Source organism: Dipodomys spectabilis, unplaced genomic scaffold (genome assembly GCF_019054845.1).
Source record: "Dipodomys spectabilis isolate Male_0828 unplaced genomic scaffold, ASM1905484v1 ptg000287l, whole genome shotgun sequence".
NCBI lineage: Eukaryota > Metazoa > Chordata > Mammalia > Rodentia > Heteromyidae > Dipodomys > Dipodomys spectabilis.
In genome coordinates this window covers 501,318-510,563 of record NW_024870964.1, presented here as the reverse complement: position 1 = coordinate 510,563, position 9,246 = coordinate 501,318, and the positions used below count along the sequence as shown (strand labels likewise).

Below are 9,246 nucleotides of genomic sequence, written 5' to 3'. Positions count from 1 at the left end.
CTGATCTCAAGAATACCAGTGGAGGAAAAATGATGCAGCTCAGTTTATTGTGGTGTTCTTTTCAGAGCAAGGAGGGTGTCACATTAGCAGAGGTGTAGTATTTTTTCAAAATAGAGATAAGGTATTCATGATGTGAATTAAGGAATTTTAAGGTGTCCCTTACAAGTTGGAAACTGTTGGGCTAGGATGACTTTATGGCATAAATCTTGGGATTGATGGTCATAGACATAATATCTTACTCTTATAAATAATTGCTTACTCTTGAAGAATTAATTATTACACATGCTTCACAGTTTTATCTTCTACAAGAATGTGGCTATTTTTCTGTTTACTTCTCAATCTGTAACACCCCATTGGAAACTGCATCTATTGCAGAATTACATAACATGCAAACAGGTACTGTTTTGAATCTCTTAGGAATGTTGAGAATTTAAAAATGAGTAGTTGTTAGTCATAGGAATTTTGAAGAACATATATATTCTGTCCTCTTAAAAACTTACTTACTTTTAAAATTATGGGTTTCCATAGTATTAAAGTGGGTCCAGTCGTGGGGCCTGAACTCTGGGCCTGGGCACTGTCCCTCAGCTCTTCAGCTCAAGGCTAGCGTTCTACCACTTGAGCCATAGCACCACTTCCGGTTTTTTTCATTTTTGCTTATGTGGTGCTGAGAAATCGAACCCAGGGCCTCAAGAATGCAAGGCAAGCGCTCTACCACTGAGCCATCTTCCCAGACCCTGTTTTCTGTTTTAGAATGAGAAAGTACTAAATTTATTCTTTTTTGAAAAATTTGGCAAGTATATTGTGAAAATATTGTCTAGTTGGATAACATTCAAGTTGATGAACCTCTGATAAAGAAGGAGTAATTAATTCAAATTAGATGCCAAATAGTATTGATTTTTAAAATGTTACTACATAAAGAATATTATTTACTGTGCCAATACAGTGAAATTATATTTTATGCAGCTTATTTTTTCAATTTTATTATCAAAATGATGTACAGTGGGGTTACAGTAATTGTAAGGTATTAAGTCATAACTTTTCAAACTTAGTAACCCTCTCACATTTTTCTCACAGTTTTCCTTCACCCCTTCACCCCTCACAAGTTGTAAAGTACATTTCCAACATATTGTCTTGTGAGTATTGCTATTGCATTGGTTTGCCTTTTGTCCTTTGTCTCACCATTATGCTCACCATTGTCTCACCATATAGCAGGGATAAACCATAGGGGAAAACCCCAAAGAAAACAGAAATCACATAGTTCATCAAAAACAACAATCACAAATGAAAAAAAATCTGGTTCCATATCTTGGAATTCATTTTCCTTAGCATCAGCTAATATGGTTACATATATGCATATCAAAGCCACTGGAAAATAATAGCTGCATGGATACTATATCATGAAAACAACATGTTAACATTTTGATGGTAAAGGTGGAATTAGGATTGGTGAATTTGCGGTTCTGATAAAGGATTTTCAACAGTTTTAAAGTTATGACAGGTAAAATTTAATAGTTCAAAATTTTTAATAACTTAGCCTATTAAGAAAATTTAAAATTGCCTGGAAGAATAGGCTTTCATGCAAAGAAATCCAAGGAGACTTAGTAGAGAGGGAGCAATGTGGATGAAGATGGCTCTTTTTCAAACTAAACAAACAAACCTCAGAAACCTTGCTGTAAATCCTGTAGGTTCCCTTGGAATTGTCCTTACCCAGGAACTATATTACCACTGTTTGAAAGAAGGTTGTATTGGAATTTAAATTAAAATTTCTTAAAAATATAAGACATCAAAATTTGTGAATTTACCTTTAATTACCAAACAGTAATTCTCTTAAAAAGATTATTTGAGTCAAAATATTTAAGGAGAAAGTACCCTCCACAATGAAAGAAGGTGTTGGGATTACACATTTCTGTTTGTAACACTTTCCACAATGTCTTTGGACATGAACCAGTGAAACACAGAAAAAAATTTGATTGGATACTTCAAACCAATGATTTCACATTTCTAAGTGGCTCACAAAAAATAATATTCTTATTAATATGAGGTAGTGAAGACTTCTTTTATTACATATGCCAAAAAGTTCAGAAAAGAATTGAGTAAATGGAAAAAATAATAATAAAAGTTTTCTTAGAAGCCTTAGCTAAGCGTATTGACTTCAGCAGTGAAGGGAGGCCAAAACTTTTTGATGTAAATTGTGTTAGTATTTTTACTCCCTAAAGTGATTTTACAGAGCCAATTTGGCTCACTACAATGCAGAACTGATTGAATGAAGACATGAAAATACATTCCACATCCAAATGAGGCAAGTTGAAGACTTTTAAAAGAGAAATAATGAAGATCTAGCAGTGGTGGAGCATGTATGGTCCTTCAGCTTCACTAGACTAGAAGCGAAGAAGCTGTGATTAATTGGAACTCTGGCAAGAGCTAAGAGTAGGACATAGAAGTAGGACATAGAAGCATTTTCCTTTTGTAACAGACACTTTCTTCCAAGGTATGGGTGATTTAACTCTATTCGCCTCCATACATCTTGGTGAACAAATGCAAGACCAAGAGAAAAATGATCTATTAAAATAATTTTGCATAGAATAACTTCACTGTTCCTTATATGGTATCTAAGGAGAATCTTAAGAGAGAAGATAAAAAGTGCAGTATTTTTTGGTTTCCTCTAAGCATCTTGTTAGCAAAATATATCTTTGAGGTTAGACAATTCTGATTGAACCAACAAGTGATGGAGTACTTATTTTTGTGGGCACTTTAGACACAAGAAGTCTTTCAAGGTAAAATAAAAAATATATAGCCAAATATTTGTGATCACAGCCTCTTGGACTGTTTTCTGGAGACAAAGTTTTACATTAGATTTCTCCTTATTAACATAGATGTTGTTTCATGGCAACCAAATACAAGAGGGAAGTTTTATGGACTCACTTGGCCAATTAAACAGCATGAAAGAAGAAAATGGCAAATAATATTTAATGAAATTACTTTGACCAATTACTTTGCCAGAAGAAAGAAGGAAAAATATAATTCAAAATCAATTGACTTAAAAGTATGAAGAAAGAGTAGTGAAGAGAAATTAGAGAAAATATAGAGGATTGTTTTCTCTCCAGTGGAGTAATGGGTTCTTGATCTTGTTTCTTCCATTCTACCTCACAAGCTACCAAGTGTGTCTCAGGACTGGATTATCTAGTTCAGACAGAAAACTCATAGAAGTAAGATACTGTATGCAACAGATATAGGTGATTTATAACCTTAGACAATCTATTTAATTCTGTTCAAAATTCTCCCCTATCCCAAACTTCCCTCTTTGAACAGCTTTGTTTACTTTTCCCAAGACTGCCCTTCATTAACTGATTAAAATTTTGAGTGGTCATATTCATACTCTCTAGAGATTGCTGTTTGGTTGTGATTTTTGTGTGTTTTTGTTTCTTGTTGTGTTTTTTAACTGAATTTTAAAAGTTTGTGCAATTGTGTTACAATTAAATATATGCATCTAATTGTCCAATGCTCCTAGATCAGAGTCACTCCTTCTATCATTCTCAACCAACCCTTTCTCCAAGATTTATTTCCAGTTTACCACTTCCTTCATCATGTGTATACATTCAGTATTCTAGCTGTATTTGCCCCTTGTTCATTTTTCATTCATTCTATTTCTTTACTATAATTCCTCTTTGGTTTCAACTTCCTGATAGTCATTCTGTTAAACTGTCTATTAATACTTTGAAAGATTTATATACATTCCATGGAGTTTCAATCCTGCATATTCTTGAAATGATGTCAGCTTATATTTCCATAATTCATTCATCTGCAGCAACAATTTGCAAGACTGGAGACGGGAAGCACCTAAACATGATTTTATTCTCAACCGTTTGGAAGATTAATCTTTATTCAAAAAGAAAGTTAAAAAATGGCTTAGAATGTATTCCTAACTATGAATTTTTATAAATGGCTTTGTACAATGGTGTGATTCTTTTATTTTACATGCAATAATATTTTCTACTACCTATAAGTTTTGGAAAAAGAAGAAAAATAAATTTATTCCTAGATAGGAATATGATAGAAATAGAAGACAGATATTAGGTTTGTAATATCTCTGATGAGTACACATATTCAAGACTTAAAGTCATATTTCTTACTATGTTAGACAGAGGGAAAACATAAAGTAACATATGATAAGGCAACTATTTGTGATTTTTTAAAAATGTACCTTATTAAATGATGAAATTTATTAGCTAACGTTTGGGTTTGAAATTTAGGAGGCTGACATATTTAACACATTTCTGAAAGGCCCTTACTGAAAAACACAAATTGTGGGTGGTACTATTTCTACACTTTAATGAATAGTTGAACATGTTTGGCATTAGTGCTGTGTAAATAATTCAACTCTATTGTAACTTGCTCCCTACACTTGAAAAACTTGTAATGTCACTAAGTATCATCAACTAGTCAAATGTTATTTTTGTGAAAGTGATTTTAAAAAGTTTATTTGAAAAGGAATATACTTTCAGGAGATTAAATGTAGATTATCATTGGTTTGAGAGTGACATTTTTATACCACAGAACCATGTTGTACTGAAATCCCAGTGTTTTGTAGCACTCCTTAGTGCTTCAAATGTTTTTCTGAATTACATTTGACCTCTAAGTCAAGTTTTCGGGCTTTGGTAGACCAATTATAGATCTATCCTTCTAGGAACTATTTTTTGTCCCACTTATGTTGTAATAAAATCTTTCGTTAATCATAGGTGAGGGGTATTAAAAATAATCTTATGACACTTTGTGAACTTGTTCACTCGTATGGGCTGGTCATCTGTAAGTTGAATGTTTGAATTACAGTACTTTCTCTCAAATTTTGTGATCTCATCCTTCATTTTAAGTTGCCTTGCATTTCACAATTGCTTACTGCTAATTCCTGCATCTCAAGGAATTGGGGCCCTGAAATATAGGAAATGCGAAATTGAGATGGGTCTTCAATTACTTTTTGTTGATATGTTGCATGGGCCTTGGTGAAAAGTCTTGCCCCTGTTATCTGATGATGCAGGTAACTGGGCCCTGGGATCCTAGGACCCATGGGTACTGTAGAAGAATAATATTTTTTAGATATCTTAGCAAAATTTGGGCATAATCAGTAAGAATGCTTCAGAAATATGGACAAAAACAGTTTGGGACAAGCAAGTTAAAACAATAAACAGAGCAGCGGAGTAAAATCCATTACAGATTAGAAGAAAGTATTGTTTTTTTATCATGTGGATTCAGAAGACCAAGGACAGTTATACTGTATCACAAGTTTATACTAAAACGATTGCATTGATACTTTTTCTAGTCTAATATATATTTGAAACCTAAATATTTATATTCCAATTCTATTTATTGAAGTAAATATCAATTTATTTGTCAAATTATCAACTAATTCTAGTAAATTTCATTGTGTGAAATATAAAATCAGCACATATAAATATAAAATATATAACTATATAATATGATTAAAAGACACACGTTTTGTATTGTTCTGTTGTAGTTACTGTATGAAAGGCAACTCTGTTTTAAAGTATTATTCCATTATCTCTACTTCAGTGTTTGATAGAGTTAGACCTAAAGCTTTATCATTTGTAGATTTACAGCGTGGAGGCAAGAGGAAACACTGTGATTAAAACATTATCAATTTAATGCCTAATAACGAGGAGAAACATATGCACTTCTCCTGTAACTATGAAAATATTTGGTGATAAAAAGGTAGTAGTGTAAGTTCCTGGCAGGAACTTACAGACAGGCCAGGACATTAAGTAATCATGCATACGAACAATTTTTTCACCTTCTTGGCTTTAGCTACTTTTAAATGGAAGGTATAATAAACAATTATATTTTGATAAAATACCTTCTAGTCTGAACAGTTCTGTTTGAACGGTTCATCTCTCTATGATCTCTTGTAGCCAAGATTAGTTTTGTTCTAGTAAGAAAATCTTTGGTGTCAGGGTAAGGTATTCTGGTTGGTCTGTTCCCACACGGAAGAAGGGTAAAGGCTCAGGTAGACATTTGTTCCAGTAACACATCATTTGGGAAAATGTCAGCTGAAGAAGTTTAGAAGTAGCTCTTAAGCAACGCTTAATTTGAATCCATTAGGTCCACAAAGCTGGATAAATAAGTACTTGAAAAAGCCATCACCTTTGGACCTATCTATAAATAATTGAGAGTATGATCAAATTCCAAATAAAAAGACTTAAGATACTCATTGACAAAAAAAGTTTGCCAATGTGAGCAATCGACTAATCAATATAATTTTTTCCACTATTCACAGAATTTTAGGGAAATAAGATCGATAGCATTGTTAGGAACAATAAGGTTTCCTTGTTACAAGTAGGCACCCATAGATATAAGCCTGTATAAAGATTCCATCATTAACTATTAAATTTAGAGGATACTACATGCTTCAGCAGCACGTATACTCAAATTACAATACAGAGATTAACATGGCACTTGCACAAGGATAATATGAAAATTTGAAAAGTATTCCATATTTTTCATTCTTCAGATGCAAGAAATGAAAAAAAGTGATTAAAAAGTTGATTACAAAATTACACGTGTAACAATACATGTAATTCATATAATTAAATTTAGTTTGACATCAGTGTATTAAATCTTCCCCTCAGAAAGGCGTTTACATAGCATAAACTTTACAAAATTTTTCAAATTAGACAACATTGTCATTTTATCCCAAAGAAAAATAATATTAAGACCTAGAAAAAAAGGAATCAAACTGTTTCTATTTGGAATGCAATAGGAAAGGACACATTAATGAACCTATATATTATAAAATAATATAGAACTCAAAGTATATCTAGGAGAAAATAAATTATGAACATTATGCAAACACACAATATAGAATATTTTAAAATATACTTTTTCAGACAAGCACCAGAAATATTTTAGTTTTTGTACTACTCATTTTAACAGGTAAATTAAAATTATTTCTTATTAAAAAAATCACAAACTCTGAAGAAATCATTATACATGTTTACAAAAACTATTGAATACATTTTTCCATCCAACGCAGGCAATTCACTTGGAAGAATTCCGCAGAATCCATGAATTTTTACAGTAAAATATTGGTGCTTCCGGGCATTGGTGGTTCATGCCTATAATCCTAGCTAAAAAGGGGGCTGAGATCTGAGCCTGGGAAGGAAAGTCTGTGGTACTCTTATCTCTAAACCACTAGAAAACTGGAAGTGAAGCTGTGTCTTAAGTGGTAGAGGGCTCATCTTGAGCTGAACAGCACAGGGATAGCTCCCAGGCCCAGAGTTCAAGCCCCATGACCGACCAAAAAAAAAGATATTGCTCTTATTTTGATTGTGAAAATATTTTGTAGGGACACAAAAGATGGACTTGCATTTTTGAAATTTAAGAAACTTAACCTGACCATTAGGACTTCGGTGAACAATTTGTACAGCCTTTCTCAACTTCATAGAGGTAGTGATACGTACTTATCCTTTTGGCAATATCAAATACAGTTTCTTCTATGTTGTTCTTCAGGCCTGTATTTATATAATGGTTCTACAGAAGGCGATCCAGCATATCTTTGCTATCTCAATTCTCAACAGCAAGATATAAGGTTGTCAAGAGTCCTTTAGTTTGGGGAAGTGTACTGTGGCTCAAGCGGTAGAGCACTCCCCTTGAGCTGAAGAGCACAGGGACAGCACCCAAGCCCAGAGCTCAAGCCCCATGACCGACCAAAAAAAAAAAAACCACAACAACAACAAAAATCAAACAAACAAAAATATTTGGGCTGGGAAAGTGGCTCAGTGGTAGAGCGCTTGCCTTGCATACATGAGGCCCTAGGTTTGATTCCTCAGCACCACATAAGCAGAAAAAAAAGCGGGAAGTGGTGCTATGGCTCATGTGGTAAAGCGCTAGCCTTGAGCTGAAGAGATGAGGGACAGCTTCCAGGCCCAGAGTTCAAGCCCCACGACCAGACCAAAAAAAAAAAAAAAAAAAAATTAAAAAAAAAGAGTCCTTTAGTTTGGGCATTGGTATCTGTATCATGATGAAGTAAGAAAGAAGCCACTCTGGTATTATTCCATGTATATGCACTGTTCAGGGGTGTCCAGTCATCTACAGTTATTGCATGTGCCGCTTGTGACACCAACTCACTGACAATGTCTAAGTGTCCACTGTAGGCTTCTTGAAGAGGGGTATACTCATAATCATCCCTACTATTCACATAAGTGGTCTTTTGGGAAAGAAGTCTCCGCACTGTAGTAAGCTGAATATTTTGGCAGCCCAATGAAGAAATTTGCTTGGATTCTTCTCCAATTTTTTTTCTTGCAATTGATACCATTCCTTACTTTTTCATCTTGTTCCCCATATTCCTAAGAATTGCCTAACCAGAGACATTGAGTGCCAGTGGGAATGAGGTGTCCATGTATTTCCCTAATAGTTCACATTGGTTGAACTGGGAAGAAATATCTGGTGAATTTTCTGCAACTGTTTATTCACCATGATTTATTTTCTCTTTTTCCAATTTTACTATTCGAAATTATTCTAACTGGAGAGTAGGGAATTGATGGAGAGCAGAGGAAAGATATTCCTCCATATTCAAATGTACACACTGAAAATGAGGACCAGTGATGTCTTCATGTGCAGCTTATTCTAGGCATGAGAAAATAGGAAATAATGCCTTCTATATAAATGATTTGGGAAATGGCAGAGCAAAAAGTGAAATGATACAAACAAAAATATAAAAGCAAAATAAATTAGGATAATTATGGAGCAATCATATTATCTATGAGAACCATGAAAGGGAGAAAGAAAGAAAGAGACAGATGTGTAATAACGTAGCTAGCCACAAAATCCATGCCTCTGATCAATTTGTAGAGCAAACAAAATTTTATTTTTTAAAAGAGATGGAAATCGAATTTATGTATTTACTTGAAATTAGTAAATACATTTTTAGTAGCCTACATAAAGAGACCTAACTTTACCAAATTACAGACAGTAAAATAAATCCTTGATAATTCTAGTAACAGATCTGACTGAAATCAGTTGAATCATACTTTTCTTGTACAATGAAGGAATAAGAGGGTAGTAAAGCAGCTAGAGAAGGCAGGGAGATTGTATCTGTGACAAAACTTGGTGGAAATTGGTATTGAGGATTTCTTACTGGTGATCCACTTGCACTGGAAGCATGATTCTGAAGTATTGCTTGCTGATTCTGAACTATTGATTTGATCATTATATTCTCCAAGAAGAAAATGAGAATTG

At 33.7% G+C, this 9,246-nt stretch overlaps 1 pseudogene; it reads left to right on the top strand.

Annotated features, from left to right (window-relative positions):
* Nucleotides 1-6,413: 6,413 nt before the first annotated feature.
* On the top strand, nucleotides 6,414-6,510 carry LOC122126676 (annotated as a pseudogene).
* The last annotated feature ends 2,736 nt before the right edge of the window (nucleotides 6,511-9,246 follow it).